The sequence below is a fragment of the Gorilla gorilla genome, chromosome 15 (assembly GCF_029281585.2).
Source record: "Gorilla gorilla gorilla isolate KB3781 chromosome 15, NHGRI_mGorGor1-v2.1_pri, whole genome shotgun sequence".
Classification (NCBI taxonomy): domain Eukaryota; kingdom Metazoa; phylum Chordata; class Mammalia; order Primates; family Hominidae; genus Gorilla; species Gorilla gorilla.
In genome coordinates, this window is record NC_073239.2 from 124,546,728 (window position 1) to 124,563,088 (window position 16,361).

At 55.2% G+C, this 16,361-nt stretch overlaps 1 long non-coding RNA gene across 2 annotated transcripts in view; it reads left to right on the forward strand.

Annotated features, from left to right (window-relative positions):
* LOC134757165 (uncharacterized) overlaps window positions 1-15,782 on the forward strand; it is a 76,709-nt gene extending 60,927 nt beyond the window's left edge. The window contains exons 8-12 of one of the 2 annotated variants that reach the window (XR_010130851.1): window positions 11,423-11,480; window positions 11,574-11,806; window positions 12,583-12,777; window positions 14,840-14,897; window positions 15,019-15,782. This is a non-coding gene — a long non-coding RNA (uncharacterized lncRNA). The remainder of the gene's footprint in view (window positions 1-11,422; window positions 11,481-11,573; window positions 11,807-12,582; window positions 12,778-14,839; window positions 14,898-15,018) is intronic. The other variant, XR_010130850.1, reaches the window with a different exon arrangement.
* Window positions 15,783-16,361: the final 579 nt, after the last annotated feature.

Genomic DNA, 16,361 nt, shown 5'->3' on the forward strand with positions numbered 1-16,361 from the left:
ATTTAGGCACTGGTCCAGGGTCCAGGGTTAGGGTTTTAGGCTCAGGGCCAGGGCCCAGGTTTAGGGTTGTTTTAGGGTCGGGGCCAGGGCCCAGGGTTAGGGTTGTTTTAGGGTCATGGCCAGGTCCCAGGATTAGGGTTGTTTTAGGGTCAGGGCCAGGGCCCAGGTTTAGGGTTCTTTTAGGGTTAGGGCCCAGGGTTAGGGTTGTTTTTGGGTCAGGGCCCAGGGTTAGGGTTGTTTTAGTTTCAGGGCGCAGGGTTAGGGTTGTTTTAGGGTCAGGGCCCAGGGTTATGGTTGTTTTAGGGTTAGGGCCCAGGGTTAGGGTTTTAGGCTCAAGGCCAGGGCCCAGGGGTAGGGTTTCATGCTCAGGGCCAGGGCCCAGGGTTAGGGTTTTAGAGTCAGGGCCAGGGCCCAGGGTTAGGGTTTTAGGCTCAGGGCCAGGGCCCAGGGTTAGGGTTTTAGGCTCAGGGCCAGGGCCCAGGGTTAGGGTTTTAGGCTCAGGGCCAGGTCCCACGGTTAGGGTTTTAGGGTCATGGCCAGGGCCCAGGGTTAGGGTTATAGGCTCAGGGCCAGGGCCCAGGGTTATTGTTTTAGGCTCAGGACCAGGGCCCAGGGTTAGGGTTTTAGGGTCAGGGCCAGGGCCCAGGGTTAGGGTTTTAGGCTCTGGGTCAGGGCCCAGGGTTAGGGTTTTAGGATCAGTGTCAGGGCCCAGGGTTAGGGTTTTAGGGTCAGGGCCAGGGCACTGGGTTAGGCTTGTTTTAGGGTCAGGGCCAGGTTCCAGGGTTAGGGTTGTTTTAGGCTCAGGGCCAGGGCCCAGGGTTAGCGTTGTTATAGGGTCAGGACCTGGGCCCAGGGTTAGGCTTGTTTTAGTGCCAGGGCCCAGGGTTCGGGTTGTTTTAGGGTCAGGGCCAGGGCCCAGGGTCAGGGTTGTTTTAGGTCAGGGCCAGGGCCCAGCATTAGGGTTGTTTTAGGTCATGGCCAGGGCCCAGGTTTGGGGTTGTTTTAGGGTCTGGGCCAGGGTCCAGGGTTAGGGTTGTTTTAGGGTCAGGGCCAGGGCCCAGGGTTAAGTTTTTTTTACGGTCAGGTCCAGGGCCCAGGGTTATTCTTGTTTTAGGGTCAGGGCCAGGGCCCAGGGTTAGGCTTGTTTTAGGGTCAGGGCCAGGGCCCAGTGTTAGGCTTGTTTTAGGGTCAGGGCCAGGGCCCAGGGTTAGGGTTGTTTTAGGGTCAGGGCCAGGGCCCAGGGTTAGGCTTGTTTTAAGGTAAGGGCCAGGGCCCAGGGTTAGGCTTGTTTTAGGCTCAGGGCCAGGGCCCAGGGTTAGGCTTGTTTTAGGGTCAGGGCCAGGGCCCAGGGTTAGGCTTGTTTTAAGGTAAGGGCCAGGGCCCAGGGTTAGGCTTGTTTTAGGCTCAGGGCCAGGGCCCAGGGTTAGGCTTGTTTTAGGGTCAGGGCCAGGGCCCAGGGTTAGGGTTGTTTTAGGGTCAGGGCCACGGCCCAGGGGTAGGGTTGTTTTAGGGTCAGGGCCAGGGCCCAGGGTTAGGGTTTTAGGCTCAGGGCCAGGGCCCAGGTTTAGGGTTGTTTTAGGGTCGGGGCCAGGGCCCAGGGTTAGGGTTGTTTTAGGGTCATGGCCAGGTCCCAGGATTAGGGTTGTTTTAGGGTCAGGGCCAGGGCCCAGGTTTAGGGTTCTTTTAGGGTTAGGGCCCAGGGTTAGGGTTGTTTTTGGGTCAGGGCCCAGGGTTAGGGTTGTTTTAGTTTCAGGGCGCAGGGTTAGGGTTGTTTTAGGGTCAGGGCCCAGGGTTATGGTTGTTTTACGGTTAGGGCCCAGGGTTAGGGTTTTAGGCTCAGGTCCAGGGCCCAGGGTTAGGGTTTTAGGCTCAGGGCCAGGGCCCAGGGTTAGGGTTTTAGAGTCAGGGCCAGGACACAGGGGTAGGGTTTTAGGCTCAGGGCCAGGACCCAGGGGTAGGGTTTTAGGCTCAGGGCCAGGGCCCAGGGTTAGGGTTTTAGGCTCAGGGCCAGGGCCCAGGGTTAGGGTTTTAGGCTCAGGGCCAGGTCCCACGGTTAGGGTTTTAGGGTCAGGGCCAGGGCCCAGGGTTAGGGTTTTAGGCTCAGGGCCAGGGCCCAGGGTTAGGGTTTTAGGCTCAGGACCAGGGCCCAGGGTTAGGGTTTTAGGGTCAGGGCCAGGGCCCAGGGTCAGGGTTTTAGGCTCAGGGTCAGGGCCCAGGGTTAGGGTTTTAGGATCAGTGTCAGGGCCCAGGGTTAGGGTTTTAGGGTCAGGGCCAGGGTGCTGGGTTAGGGTTGTTATAGGGTCAGGACCTGGGCCCAGGGTTAGGCTTGTTTTAGTGCCAGGGCCCAGGGTTAGGGTTGTTTTAGGGTCAGCTCCAGGGCCCAGGGTTAGGGTTGTTTTAGGTTCAGGTCCAGGGCCTAGGGTTAGGGTTGTTTTAGGGTCAGGGCCAGGGCCCAGGGTTCGGGTTGTTTTAGGGTCAGGGCCAGGGCCCAGGGTTAGGCTTGTTTTCGGGTCAGGGCCAGGGCCCAGGGTTAGGGTTGTTTTAGGGTCAGGGCCAGGGCCCAGGTTTAGGGTTGTTTTAGGGTCAGGGCCAGGGCCCACGGTTAGAGTTGTTATAGGGTCAGGACCTGGGCCCAGGGTTAGGCTTGTTTTACTGCTAGGGCCCAGGGTTGGGTTGTTTTAGGGTCTGGGTCAGGGCCCAGGTTTAGGGTTGTTTTAGGTCAGGGCCAAGGCCCAGGATTAGGGTTGTTTTAGGGTCAGGGCCAGGGCCCAGGGTTAGGGTTGTTTTAGGGTCAGGGCCAGGGCCCAGGGTTAGGCTTGTTTTAGGGTCAGGGCCAGGGCCCAGGGTTAGGCTTGTTTTAGGGTCAGGGCCAGGGCCCAGGGTTAGGGTTGTATTAGGGTCAGGGTCAGGGCCCAGGGTTAGGGTTGTTTTAGGGTCAGGGCCAAGGCCCAGCGTTAGGGTTGTTTTAGGTTCAGGGCCAGGTTCGAGGGTTAGGCTTGTTTTAGGCTCAGGGCCAGGGCCCAGGGTTAGGGTTGTTTTAGGGTCAGGGCCCAGGGTTAGTGTTGTTTTAGGGTCAGGGCCCAGGGTTAGGGTTGTTTTAGGGTAAGGGCCCAGTGTTAGGGTTGTTTTAGGGTCAGGGCCCAGGGTTGGGGTTGTTTTAGGGTCAAGGCCCAGGGCAGGGTTGTTTTAGGGTCAGGACCCACGGTTAGGGTTTTAGGATCAGGGCCAAGGCCCAGGGTTAGGGTTTTAGGGTAAGGGCCAGGGCCCAGGGTTAGGGTTTTAGGCTCAGGGCCAGGGCCCATGGTTAGGGTTTTAGGCTCAGGGTCAGGGCCCATGGTTAGGGTTGTTTCAGGGTCAGGGCCAAGGGTTAGGGTTTTTTCAGGGTCAGGGCCCAGGGTTAGGGTTGTTTCAGGGTCAGGGCCCTGGGTTAGGGTTGTTTCAGGGTCAGGGCCCAGGGTTAGGGTTGTTTTAGGGTCAGGGTCCGGGGCCCAGGGTTAGGCTTGTTTTCGGGTCAGGGCCAGGGCCCAGGGTTAGGGTTGTTTTAGGGTCAGGGCCAGGGCCCAGGTTTAGGGTTGTTTTAGGGTCAGGGCCAGGGCCCACGGTTAGAGTTGTTATAGGGTCAGGACCTGGGCCCAGGGTTAGGCTTGTTTTACTGCTAGGGCCCAGGGTTGGGTTGTTTTAGGGTCTGGGTCAGGGCCCAGGTTTAGGGTTGTTTTAGGTCAGGGCCAAGGCCCAGGATTAGGGTTGTTTTAGGGTCAGGGCCAGGGCCCAGGGTTAGGGTTGTTTTAGGGTCAGGGCCAGGGCCCAGGGTTAGGCTTGTTTTAGGGTCAGGGCCAGGGCCCAGGGTTAGGCTTGTTTTAGGGTCAGGGCCAGGGCCCAGGGTTAGGGTTGTATTAGGGTCAGGGTCAGGGCCCAGGGTTAGGGTTGTTTTAGGGTCAGGGCCAAGGCCCAGCGTTAGGGTTGTTTTAGGTTCAGGGCCAGGTTCGAGTGTTAGGCTTGTTTTAGGCTCAGGGCCAGGGCCCAGGGTTAGGGTTGTTTTAGGGTCAGGGCCCAGGGTTAGTGTTGTTTTAGGGTCAGGGCCCAGGGTTAGGGTTGTTTTAGGGTAAGGGCCCAGTGTTAGGGTTGTTTTAGGGTCAGGGCCCAGGGTTGGGGTTGTTTTAGGGTCAAGGCCCAGGGCAGGGTTGTTTTAGGGTCAGGACCCACGGTTAGGGTTTTAGGATCAGGGCCAAGGCCCAGGGTTAGGGTTTTAGGGTAAGGGCCAGGGCCCAGGGTTAGGGTTTTAGGCTCAGGGCCAGGGCCCATGGTTAGGGTTTTAGGCTCAGGGTCAGGGCCCATGGTTAGGGTTGTTTCAGGGTCAGGGCCAAGGGTTAGGGTTTTTTCAGGGTCAGGGCCCAGGGTTAGGGTTGTTTCAGGGTCAGGGCCCTGGGTTAGGGTTGTTTCAGGGTCAGGGCCCAGGGTTAGGGTTGTTTTAGGGTCAGGGTCCGGGGTAATGTTTGTTTTACGGTCAGGGCCAGGGCCCAGGGTTAGCTTTGTTTTAGGGTCAGGGCCACGGCCTAGGGATAGGGTTGTTTTAGGGTCAGGGCCAGGGCCCAAAGTTAGGGTTGTTTTATGGTCAGGGCCCAGGGTTAGGTTTTTAGGCACTGGTCCAGGGTCCAGGGTTAGGGTTTTAGGCTCAGGGCCAGGGCCCAGGTTTAGGGTTGTTTAAGGGTCGGGGCCAGGGCCCAGGGTTAGGGTTGTTTTAGGGTCATGGCCAGGTCCCAGGATTAGTGTTGTTTTAGGGTGAGGGCCAGGGCCCAGAGTTATGGTTGTTTTAGGGTCAGGGCCAGGGCCCAGGGTTAGGTTTGTTTTAGGGTCAGGGCCAGGGCCGAGGTTAGGCTTGTTTTAGGGTCACGGCCAGAGCCCAGGTTTAGGGGTGTTTTAGGGTTTCGGCCAGGTCCCAGTGTTAGGGTTGTTTTAGGGTCTGGGCCCAGGGTTAGGGTTGTTTTAGGGTGAGTGCCCATGGTTGGGTTTGTTTTAGGGTCAGGGCCAGGGCCCAGGGTTAGGTTTGTTTTAGTGTTAGGGCCAGTGCCCAGGGTTAGGGTTGTTTTAGGGTCAGTGCCAGGGCCCAGGGTTTGGGTTGTTTTAGGGTCAGGGCCAGGGCCCAAGGTTAGGGTTGTTTTAGGGTCAGGGCCAGGGCCCAGGCTTAGGCTTGTTTTAGGGTCAGGGCCACGGCCCAGGGTTAGGGTTGTTTTAGGTTCAGGGCCAGGGCCCAGGGATAGGGTTGTTTTAGGGTCAGGGACAGGGCCCAGGTTTAGGGAGGTTTTAGGGTCAGGGCCAGGGCCCAGGTTTAGGCTTGTTTTAGGGTCAGGGCCAGGGCCCAGGGTTAGGGTTGTTTTAGGTTAGGGCCAGGTCCCAAGGTTATGGTTGTTTTAGGGTCAGTTCCTGGGCCCAGGTTTAGGGTTGTTTTTGTGCCAGTGCCCAGGGTTAGGGTTGTTTTAGGGTCAGGGCCAGGGCACAGTTTTAGGGTTGTTTTAGGTCATGGCCAGGGCCCAGGGATAGGGTTGTTTTAGGGTCAGGGCCAGGGCCCAGGGTTAGGGTTGTTTTAGGGTCAGGGCCAGGGCCCAGGTTTAGGCTTGTTTTAGGGTCAGGTCCTGGGCCCACGGGTAGGCTTGTTTTAGGGTGAGGGCCAGGGCCCAGGATTAGGCTTATTATAGGGTCAAGGACAGGGCCCAGGGTTAGGGTTGTTTTAGGGTCAGGGACAGGGCCCAGGGTTACGGTTGTTTTAGGGTCAGGGCCACGGCCCAGGGTTACGGTTGGTTTAGGGTCAGGGCCAGGGCCCAGTGTTAGGGTTGTTTTAGGGTCAGGGCCAGGGCCCAGGGTTAGGGTTGTTTTAGGGTTGTTTTAGGGTCAGGACCTGGGCCCAGGGTTAGGCTTGTTTTAGTGTCAGGGCCCAAAGTTAGGGTTGTTTTAGGGTCAGGGCCACGGCTCAGGGTCAGGGTTGTTTTAGGTCAGGGCCAGGGCCCAGCATTAGGGTTGTTTTAGGGTCAGGGCCAGAGCCCAGGTTTAGGGGTGTTTTAGGGTTTCGGCCAGGTCCCAGTGTTAGGGTTGTTTTAGGGTCTGGGCCCAGGGTTAGGGTTGTTTTAGGGTGAGTGCCCATGGTTGGGTTTATTTTAGGGTCAGGGCCAGGCCCAGGGTTAGGTTTGTTTTAGGGTCAGGGCCAGGGCCCAGGGTTAGGCTTGTTTTAGGGTCAGGGCCAGGGCCCAGGGTTAGGGTTGTTTTAGGGTCAGGGCCAGGGCCCAGGTTTAGGGTTGTTTTAGGGTCAGGGCCAAGGCCAAGGGTTAGGCTTGTATTAGGGTCAGGTCCAGGGCCCACGGATAGGCTTGTTTTAGGGTCAGGGCCAGGGTCCAGGGTTAGGCTCGTTTTAGGGTCAGGGCCAGGGCCCAGGGTTAGGCTTGCTTTAGGGTCAGGGCCAGGGCCCAGGGTTAGGCTTGCTTTAGGGTCATGGCCAGGGCCCAGGGTTAGGGTTGTTTTAGGGTCAGGGCCAGGGCGCAGCGTTAGGGTTGTTTTAGGTTCAGAGCCAGGGCCCAGGGTTAGGGTTGTTTTAGGGTCAGGACCTGGGCCCAGGGTTAGGCTTCTTTTAGTGCCAGGGCCCAGGGTTCGGGTTGTTTTAGGGTCAGGGCCAGGGCCCAGGTTCAGGGTTGTTTTAGGTCAGGGCCAGGGCCCAGATTTAGGGGTGTTTTAGGTCAGGGCCAGGGCCCAGGCTTAGGCTTGTTTTAGGGTCAGGGCCACGGCCCAGGGTTAGGGTTGTTTTAGGTTCAGGGCCAGGGCCCAGGGATAGGGTTGTTTTAGGGTCAGGGACAGGGCCCAGGTTTATGGAGGTTTTAGGGTCAGGGCCAGGGCCCAGGGTTAGGCTTGTTTTAGGGTCAGGGCCAGGGCCCAGGGTTAGGGTTGTTTTAGGTTAGGGCCAGGTCCCAAGGTTATGGTTGTTTTAGGGTCAGGTCCTGGGCCCAGGTTTAGGGTTGTTTTTGTGCCAGTGCCCAGGGTTAGGGTTGTTTTAGGGTCAGGGCCAGGGCACAGGTTTAGGGTTGTTTTAGGTCATGGCCAGGGCCCAGGGATAGGGTTGTTTTAGGGTCAGGGCCAGGGCCCAGGGTTAGGGTTGTTTTAGGTTCAGGGCCAGGGCCCAGGTTTAGGCTTGTTTTAGGGTCAGGTCCTGGGCCGACGGGTAGGCTTGTTTTAGGGTGAGGGCCAGGGCCCAGGATTAGGCTTATTATAGGGTCAAGGACAGGGCCCAGGGTTAGGGTTGTTTTAGGGTCAGGGACAGGGCCCAGGGTTACGGTTGTTTTAGGGTCAGGGCCACGGCCCAGGGTTACGGTTGGTTTAGGGTCAGGGCCAGGGCCCAGTGTTAGGGTTGTTTTAGGGTCAGGGCCAGGGCCCAGGGTTAGGGTTGTTTTAGGGTTGTTTTAGGGTCAGGACCTGGGCCCAGGGTTAGGCTTGTTTTAGTGTCAGGGCCCAAGGTTAGGGTTGTTTTAGGGTCAGGGCCACGGCTCAGGGTCAGGGTTGTTTTAGGTCAGGGCCAGGGCCCAGCATTAGGGTTGTTTTAGGGTCAGGGCCAGAGCCCAGGTTTAGGGGTGTTTTAGGGTTTCGGCCAGGTCCCAGTGTTAGGGTTGTTTTAGGGTCTGGGCCCAGGGTTAGGGTTGTTTTAGGGTGAGTGCCCATGGTTGGGTTTATTTTAGGGTCAGGGCCAGGCCCAGGGTTAGGTTTGTTTTAGGGTCAGGGCCAGGGCCCAGGGTTAGGCTTGTTTTAGGGTCAGGGCCAGGGCCCAGGGTTAGGGTTGTTTTAGGGTCAGGGCCAGGGCCCAGGTTTAGGGTTGTTTTAGGGTCAGGGCCAAGGCCAAGGGTTAGGCTTGTATTAGGGTCAGGTCCAGGGCCCACGGATAGGCTTGTTTTAGGGTCAGGGCCAGGGCCCAGGGTTAGGCTCGTTTTAGGGTCAGGGCCAGGGCCCAGGGTTAGGCTTGCTTTAGGGTCAGGGCCAGGGCCCAGGGTTAGGCTTGCTTTAGGGTCATGGCCAGGGCCCAGGGTTAGGGTTGTTTTAGGGTCAGGGCCAGGGCGCAGCGTTAGGGTTGTTTTAGGTTCAGAGCCAGGGCCCAGGTTTAGGGTTGTTTTAGGGTCAGGACCTGGGCCCAGGGTTAGGCTTCTTTTAGTGCCAGGGCCCAGGGTTCGGGTTGTTTTAGGGTCAGGGCCAGGGCCCAGGGTCAGGGTTGTTTTAGGTCAGGGCCAGGGCCCAGATTTAGGGGTGTTTTAGGTCAGGGCCAGGTCCCAGGGTTAGGCTTGTTTTAGGGTCAGGGCCAGGGCCCAGGGTTAGGCTTGTTTTTGGGTCAGGGCCAGGGCCCAGGGTTAGGGTTGTTTTAGGGTCAGGGCCAGGGCCCAGGGTTAGGCTTGTTTTAGGGTCAGGGCCAGGGCCCAGGGATAGGGTTGTTTTAGGGTCAGGGCCAGTGCCCAGGGTTAGGCTTGTTTTAGGGTCAGGGCCTGGGCCCAGGGTTAGGGTTGTTTTAGGGTCAGGACCTGGGCCCAGGGTTAGGCTTGTTTTAGTACCAGTGCCCAGGGTTAGGCTTGTTTTAGGGTCAGGGCCTGGGCCCAGGGTTAGGCTTGTTTTAGGGTCAGGGCCAGGGCCCAGGTTTAGGGATGTTTTACGGTCAGGGCCAGGGCCCAGAGTTAGGGTTGTTTTACGGTCAGGGTCAGGGCCCAGGTTTATGGTTGTTTTAGGGTCAGGGCTTGGGCCCAGGGTTAGGGTTGTTTTACGGTCAGGGCCAGGGCTCAGGGTTAGGGTTGTTTTAGGGTCATGTCCAGGGCCAACGGTTAGGGTTGTTTTAGGGTCATGTGCAGGGCCCACGGTTAGGGTTGTTTTAGGGTCAGGTCCAGGGCCCAGGATTAGGGTTATTTTAGGGTCAGGGTCAGGGCCCAGGGTTAGGGTTGTTTTAGGGTCAGGGCCAGGGTCCTGGTTAAGGGTTGTTTCAGTGTCAGGGCCAGGTCCCAGGGTTAGGGTTGTTTTAGGGTCAGGGCCAGGGCCCAGGGTTATGGTTATTTTAGGGTCAGTGCCCAGGTTTAAGGTTGTTTTAGGGTCAGGACCCAGGGTTAGGGTTTTTTTAGGGTGAGTGCTCATGGTTGGGTTTATTTTAGGGTCAGGGCCAGGGCCTAGGGTTACGGTTGTTTTAGGTCAGGGCCAGGGCCCTGGGTTAGTCTTGTTTTAGGGTCAGGGACAGGGCCCACGGTTAGGGTTGTTTTAGGGTCAGGACCAGGGCCCAGGGTTAGGGTTGTTTTAGGGTCAGGTCCTGGGCCTAGGGTTAGGGTTGTTTTTGTGCCAGGGCCCAGGGTTAGGGTTGTTTCAGGGTCAGGGCCAGGGCCCAGGGTTAGGGTTGTTTTAGGTCATGGCCAGGGCCCAGGGATAGGTTTGTTTTTGGGTCAGGGCCAGGGCCCAGGGTTAGGGTTGTTTTAGGGTCAGGGCCAGGGCCCAGGGTTAGGCTTGTTTTAGGGTCAGGTCTTGGGCCCACGGTTTGGCTTGTTTTAGGGTCAGGGCCAGGGCCCAGGATTAGGCTTGTTTTAGGGTCAAGGACAGGGCCCAGGTTTAGGGTTGTTTTAGGGTCAGGGCCAGGGCCCAGGGTTAGGCTTGTTTTAGGGTCAGAGCCAGGGCCCAGGGTTAGGGTTGTTTTAGGGTCAGGGCCAGTGCCCAGGGTTAGTGTTGTTTTAGGGTCAGGGCCATGGCCCAGGGTTAGGGTTGTTTTAGGGTCAGGGCCAGGGCCCAGGGTTAGGGTTGTTTTAGGGTCAGGACATGGGCCCAGGTTTAGGCTTGTTTTAGTGCCAGGGCCCAAGGTTAAGGTTGTTTTAGGGTCAGGGCCAGGGCCCAGGGTCAGGGTTGTTTTAGGTCAGGGCCAGGGCCCAGCATTAGGGTTGTTTTAGTGTCAGGGCCAGGGCCCAGGTTTAGGGGTGTTTTAGGGTCAGTGCCAGGGCCCAGGATTAGGCTTGTTTTAGGGTCAGGGCCAGGGCCCAGGGATAGGGTTGTTCTAGGGTCAGGTCCAGGGCCCAGGGTTAGGGTTGTTTTAGGGTCAGGGCCAGGGCCCAGGGATAGGGTTGTTTTAGGGTCAGGGTCAGGGCCCAGGTTTAGGGTTGTTTTAGGGTCAGGGCCAGGGCCCAGTGTTAGGGTTGTTTTACGGTCAGGGCCAGGGCTCAGGGTTAGGGTTGTTTTAGGGTCATGTCCAGGGCCCAGGGTTATGGTTGTTTTAGGGTGAGGGCCAGGGCCCAGGGTTAGGCTTGTTTTAGGGTCAGGGCCAGGTCCCAGGGTTAGGGTTGTTTTAGGTTCAGTGCCAGGGTTCAGGGTAAGGGTTGTTTCAGTGTCAGGGCCAGGGCCCAGGGTTAGGGTTGTTTTAGGTTCAGGGCCAGGGCCCAGGGTTATGGTTATTTTAGGGTCAGTGCCCAGGGTTACAGTTGTTTTAGGGTCAGTGCCCAAGATTAGGGTTGCTTTATGGTCAGGTCCAGGGCCCAGGGTTAGGCTTGTTTTAGGGTCACGGCCAGGGCCCAGGTTTAGGCTTGTTTTAGGGTCAGTGCCAGGGCCCAGGTTTATGGTTGTTTTAGTGTCATGGCCAGGGCCCAGGGTTAGGCTTGTTTTAGTGCCAGGGCCCAGGGTTAGGGTTGTTTTAGGGTCAGGGCCAGGGCCCAGGTTTAGGCTTGTTTCAGGTTCAGGTCCGGGGCCAGGGTTAGGGTTGTTTTAGGGTGACGGCCGGGGCCCAGTGTTAGGGTTGTTTTAGGGTCAGGTCCGGGGCCCAGTGTTAGGGTTGCTTTAGGGTCAGGGCCGGGGCCCAGGTTTAGGGTTGTTTAAGGTCAGGGCCGGGACCCAGGTTTGGGGTTTTAGGCTCAGGACCAGGGCCTAGTGTTAGGGTATTAGTGTCAGGGCCCAGGGTTAGGGTTTTAGGGTCAGGGCCCAGGGTTAGGGTTTTAGTGTCAGGGCCCAGGTTTAGGGTGATTTCCAGGAAGTGACCTCACAATGACTCAAGCTACCACTTACTGTTGATTGTGACGAAATGCCAGCTGAGGCACATGCCTTGGGAGCTAAGTGGTTGCTGCCCTTGACTACTGTGAAGACTGGTGTGGGAAGGGTCGCTTTAATGCACTTGAGCTGGGGTCCCCAACCCCTGAGCCATGGAGCCGTAAGGAGCCACACAGCAGGTGAGTGGTGTCGAGTGAGGGAGTGAGGGAAGCTTCGTCTGTATTTCCTGCCTCTCCCCTTTGCTCACATTCCCGCTTGAGCTCCACCTTCTCAGATGAGCAGCAGCATTAGATTCTCATAGGAGAACGCACCCTGTTGTGAACCGTGCATGTGAGGGATCTAGGTTGCGCTGTTCTTATGAGAATCTAATACCTATTGATCTGTCACTTTCTCCCATCACGCTCAGGTGGGACCATCCAGTTTCAGGAAAACAAGCTTAACATGCCCACTGATTCTACATTATGGTGAGTTCTATAATTATTTTATTATATATTCCAGTGTAATAATGGAAATGAAGTGCCTAATCAACGTAAATGTGCTTAAATCTTTTGGCCCAGCTCCTACCTCCCGGCAGCCTTGCCAGGCCCAGAACTCTCTCCAGTCAGCCTCTACAGACCAAGCTCATGACTCACAATGGCCTATTTAGGCCCATACCCTACCTCACGGCAGTCTCCGCAGATGAGCCTACTGCCTCACAACAGCCTCCACAGGCACAGCTCCATCGTTACAATGGCCTCTTTAGACCCAGCTCCTGCCTCCCAGCCTTCTCTCCAGGCCCTGAACTTTCTCCGTAAGTTGAGGTAGCTGGGACTGTAGGTATACATGACGATACTTGGCTAATTTTTAAATTGTTTTGCAGACATGGGGTCTCACTTTGTTGGCCAGGCTGCTGTCAAACTAATGGCCTCAAGTGACCCTTCCACCCCTGCCTCCCATCCTCGAGGTATGTGCCACCACTAGGAGCACTTGTTCAATTTTCTAAAGAAAAAATTTCTAAAGTAAGGCTGTGGATGATGGCAGGAAGATCAAAGAAAAACAGAAGAATAAGTTAAAATGACTTATTCACACATATTCTTTTGACAGCAAGAAGAACTGTTAGTATATACATTCCTTACAAACAAACAAATGGCAGATAAACAATGTTGTATAGGAACTTCAACACACACTGTACAATATTCCCACTTTGCTGACATAAGTTATGGAAATTTCGTGGTTTCCTTGAGTGTCGCTACCAGTATTTTGCTTCTCTGATGATTTTTATCAACTTCCTCATCTGTTAACTTCTCTCCAAAGTATGTCATGTCACGACATGCTGCCGCTGCACGAACACGGCCAGTGTCTTCCTATTAAACATGTAGAATGCTTTCCTAATTTCTCTTTTTACTCTCTGTCTTTGTGTTCTGCATTTTCCTTACTTTTATTGTCAGAAACTCCAGAAAGTCAATCGTACTAATTTATCATGATTTGCTTTATTAATTTATACTTTGCTTATATGGAATTTTGCCCAACAGACCTCATTACAATTTCTAACCTGTTTTATTTTGTTTTTTTTTTTTTCTGAGACAGGGTCTCCCTCTGTTGTCCGAGGCTGGAGGGTAGTAGTGCTATCGCAGCTGACTGCAGCCTCAACCTTCCAGGCTGAAGCGATCCTCCCATCTCAACCTCCCACGTGGCTGAGACTACAGGTGCTTGCCACTACGCCCAACTAATATTTGGTATTTTCGTACACGTGGATTCCAGAGGGGTGACAGCGAAACGTGAGTAAGCATGGATTTTGGTATATGCAGAGATGGGCGGCTGTAACTAATTCTGTATACTGAGGGACGGCAACTGTATATGTTTTTACAATTACGCTGTAGGATACATACTGTTGCATAGCCTTGAAAATAATAATTTTTAATGGAGTGGAAGAATAATAATAATACTGCTAAAAGTAGCAGCTGGCCAGGTGTGGTGGCTCACACTGGTAATCGCAACACTTTGGGAGGCTGAGGCAGGAGGATGGCTTGAGGCCAAGAGTTTGCGATAGGCCTTGGAAACAAAGGGGGAGTCACCATCCCTACAGAAAAATACATGAATTAGCCTAGTGTGGTGGCACGTTCCTGTAGTCCCAGCTACTTGGGAGGCTGAGGTGGGAGGATCACTCAAGCCCAGGGAGGCTGAGACTGCAGTGAGTCATGATCAGGCCTCTGCACTCCAGCCTGGGTGACAGAGTGAGACCCTGTCTCAAAACAACAAAAAAGTAGCAGCTAACATCAACTGACCTTTTATACCAGGTGCCTATTGATACCATAGTTTAATTTCTTAGAACTGTTTCTTATTTCACTTACCAACTCTGTCTTCAGTTACTCCCAGATTTTTACTGTGTGTGTACAGATGACCTTTTGTTTAGATTGAATTGTCTCCCCAGAAGTAAGATTACTGTGAGTCATGGTGAATGGACATTCTCATTACCCTTGATGTAAATTGACAGGGTTTTGGGTGCCTCCCAGCTATAATCTTAGCACTTTGGGAGGCTAAGAGAGGAGGATTGCTTGAGGCCAAGAGTTGGAGGAGGCAGTATGGCAGTATGGTGAGACCCTGTCTCCATTATTTTAAAAAATTGACAAGCTTTACCCAGGAAGGCTTATACACAATTTAAACACCCCTCATAGTATAAGAAAGTGCCCATTTCACTGCACCTTTGCCAGCACAGGGTATTATAATTTAGTAAGTCATTTTTTGTTTGATTATTTTAAATAGATAAAAGACCTCATATTACTTTACTTGTCACATTTCAACATCTTTCCTTAGCTTATTAGCTCTACCTCTTTTCTGTCTGTAAATGGTTGTTGTTGTTTTGTTCTTTGAGACAGGGTCTTGCTCTGTCACCAGGCTAGACTGTAGTGGCATAATCATGCCTCGCTGCAGCCTTGACCTCCCAGGCTCAAACTTCAGCATTCCGAGTAGCTGGGACTACAAGTGTGCACCACCACTCCCAGCTAACTTTTTTCTTCTTTTGGATAGAGACAGGTTCTCACTGTGTTGTCCAGACCGGTCTCTAGCTCCTGGCCTTAAGCAATCCTCCTGCATTAGCTTCTCAAATTGCTGGAATTTCAGGCATGAGCCACCATGCCTGGCCTGGGCTAGTCCTGTATTCTCTAGAGTTCTCTTTACTTTGTGCTAGCCAATCTCTCATTATGCTGTTCACCTGTTATAATGAATAATTCTCCGTATTAAATTTTACCACTTTAAACTTTTGAGTGGTTTATGCTTCCTGATTGGACTCTGACTAATACGTTAGGAAGGGTCCCAGGAGATAAACCCACACAGATGGGATTTGGGCATAGGTTTGGTTTCCCAGGGGGCAGTGCTGAGCTCTTTGCCAGTGGGAAATGGGATGCTGGTGATTTCCAGGAAGTGACCTCACAGTGACTCAAGCTACCACTTACTGTTGATTGTGACGAAATGCCAGCTGAGGCACATGCCTTGGGAGCTAAGTGGTTGCTGCCCTTGACCACTATGAAGACTGGTGTGGGAAGGGTCGCTTTGGATGCACTTGAGCAGGGGTCCCCAACCCCTGAGCCATGGAGCCGTAGGGAGCCACACAGCAGGAGGTGAGTGGTGTCGAGTGAGGGAGTGAGGGAAGCTTCGTCTGTATTTACAGCCACTCCCCTTTGCTCACATTCCCGCTTGAGCTCCACCTTCTCAGATGAGCAGCAGCATTAGATTGTCATAGGAGAACGCACCCTGTTGTGAACCATGCATGTGAGGGATCTAGGTTGCGCTGTGCTTATGAGTATCTAATACCTATTGATCTGTCACTTTCTCCCATCACGCTCAGGTGGGACCATCCAGTTTCAGGAAAACAAGCTTAACACGCCCACTGATTCTACATTATGGTGAGTTGTATAATCATTTTATTATATATTGGATATATAATACGTATATATATTTATATATATGTAATAATGGAAATAAAGTGCCTAATAAATGTAAATGTGCTTAAATCTTTTTAAGCAGATTCTTCAGGCCCAGCATCTGCCTCACTGTGGACTCCCCAAGCCAAGCTCCCAACCTTTCAGCAGCTTCTACACACCCAGCTCCCGCCTGCCAGTGGCCTCTTCAGGCCCATGGGGCTCATTCCTCACAACAGCCTTTCCAGTCCCAGTTTTTCCCTTCCGGCGGCCTCTCCGGGCTGAGAACCTCCTCAAGTCGGCCTCTCCAGACTCACTTGCACCCTCCAGGCGTCCTCTCCGGGCCAAGCTCCTCTTCCTGGCTGCGTCTCCAGGCCTGACTCCTGCCTCTCAACAACCTCTTTGGACTCAGTGCCTACCCATCTCCTGGCGTCCTTGGTCGGCCCACAGCTTCCTCAAGCCAAGCTCCCCAGGCCCAGGTCAGGCCTCACGGTGCCCCCTCCACGATGAGCTCCTGCCCTCCAATGGCACCTGCAGGCCCCAAATGGTCTCCGGTCGGTGGGCTCCTCCACGCCAAGCTTGGGCCTCCCGGTGACCTCTGCAGGCCCAAGTTGTCCTGAAGTCGGCATCTCCCAGCCATGCCTCCCAGCAAGTAAGCAAGCTCTTTTGGCTCAACTCCTGCCCAGCTCCCAACCGCCTTTGTAGGTCCCGAACTTTCTCCAGCCAAGTTCTTTGGGCCTCATTCCTGCCGCCCGGTGGCCTGTACGGGCCCAGCAATGGTTGGAGAACGGCCTCTGCAGGTCCCGCTCTTGCCTCCCAGGGGCCTCTCCAGGCCCAGCTCTTGCCCCCACGGCGGCCACCTGGGGCCAAGTCCCTGCCTGCCTCCCAGCAGCCCGCATGCGGCCCAGCTCCTCCCTCACGGTGGCCTGTTGATGCCCATGCCTCTGGTACCCTGCCCAGAGGCATGAGCCCCTGCCACACACTGGCTCCTCCCACGCTGAGAGAGGTCAGCGTGAGCCCTTGCCTCACACCGCCCCTCCCATCCTGAGAGAGGTCAGCGTGAGCCCCTTGACTCACACTGGCTCCTCCCACGCTGAGAGAGGTCAGCGTGAGCCCTTGCCTCACACCGGCCCCTCCCATGCTGAGAGAGGTCGGCGTGAGCCCTTGACTCACACCGGCCCCTCCCACGGTGAGAGAGGTCAGCGTCAGCCCCTTGCCTCACACCGGCCCCTCCCACGCTGAGAGAGGTCGGCGTGAGCCCTTGCCTCACACCGGCCCCTCCCACGCTGAGAGAGGTCAGCGTCAGCCCCTTGCCTCACACCGGCCCCTCCCACGCTGAGAGAGGTTGGCGTGAGCCCCTTGCCTCACACCGGCCCCTCCCACGCTGAGAGAGGTCGGCGTGAGCCCTTGCCTCACACCAGCCCCTCCCACGCTGAGAGAGGTCAACGT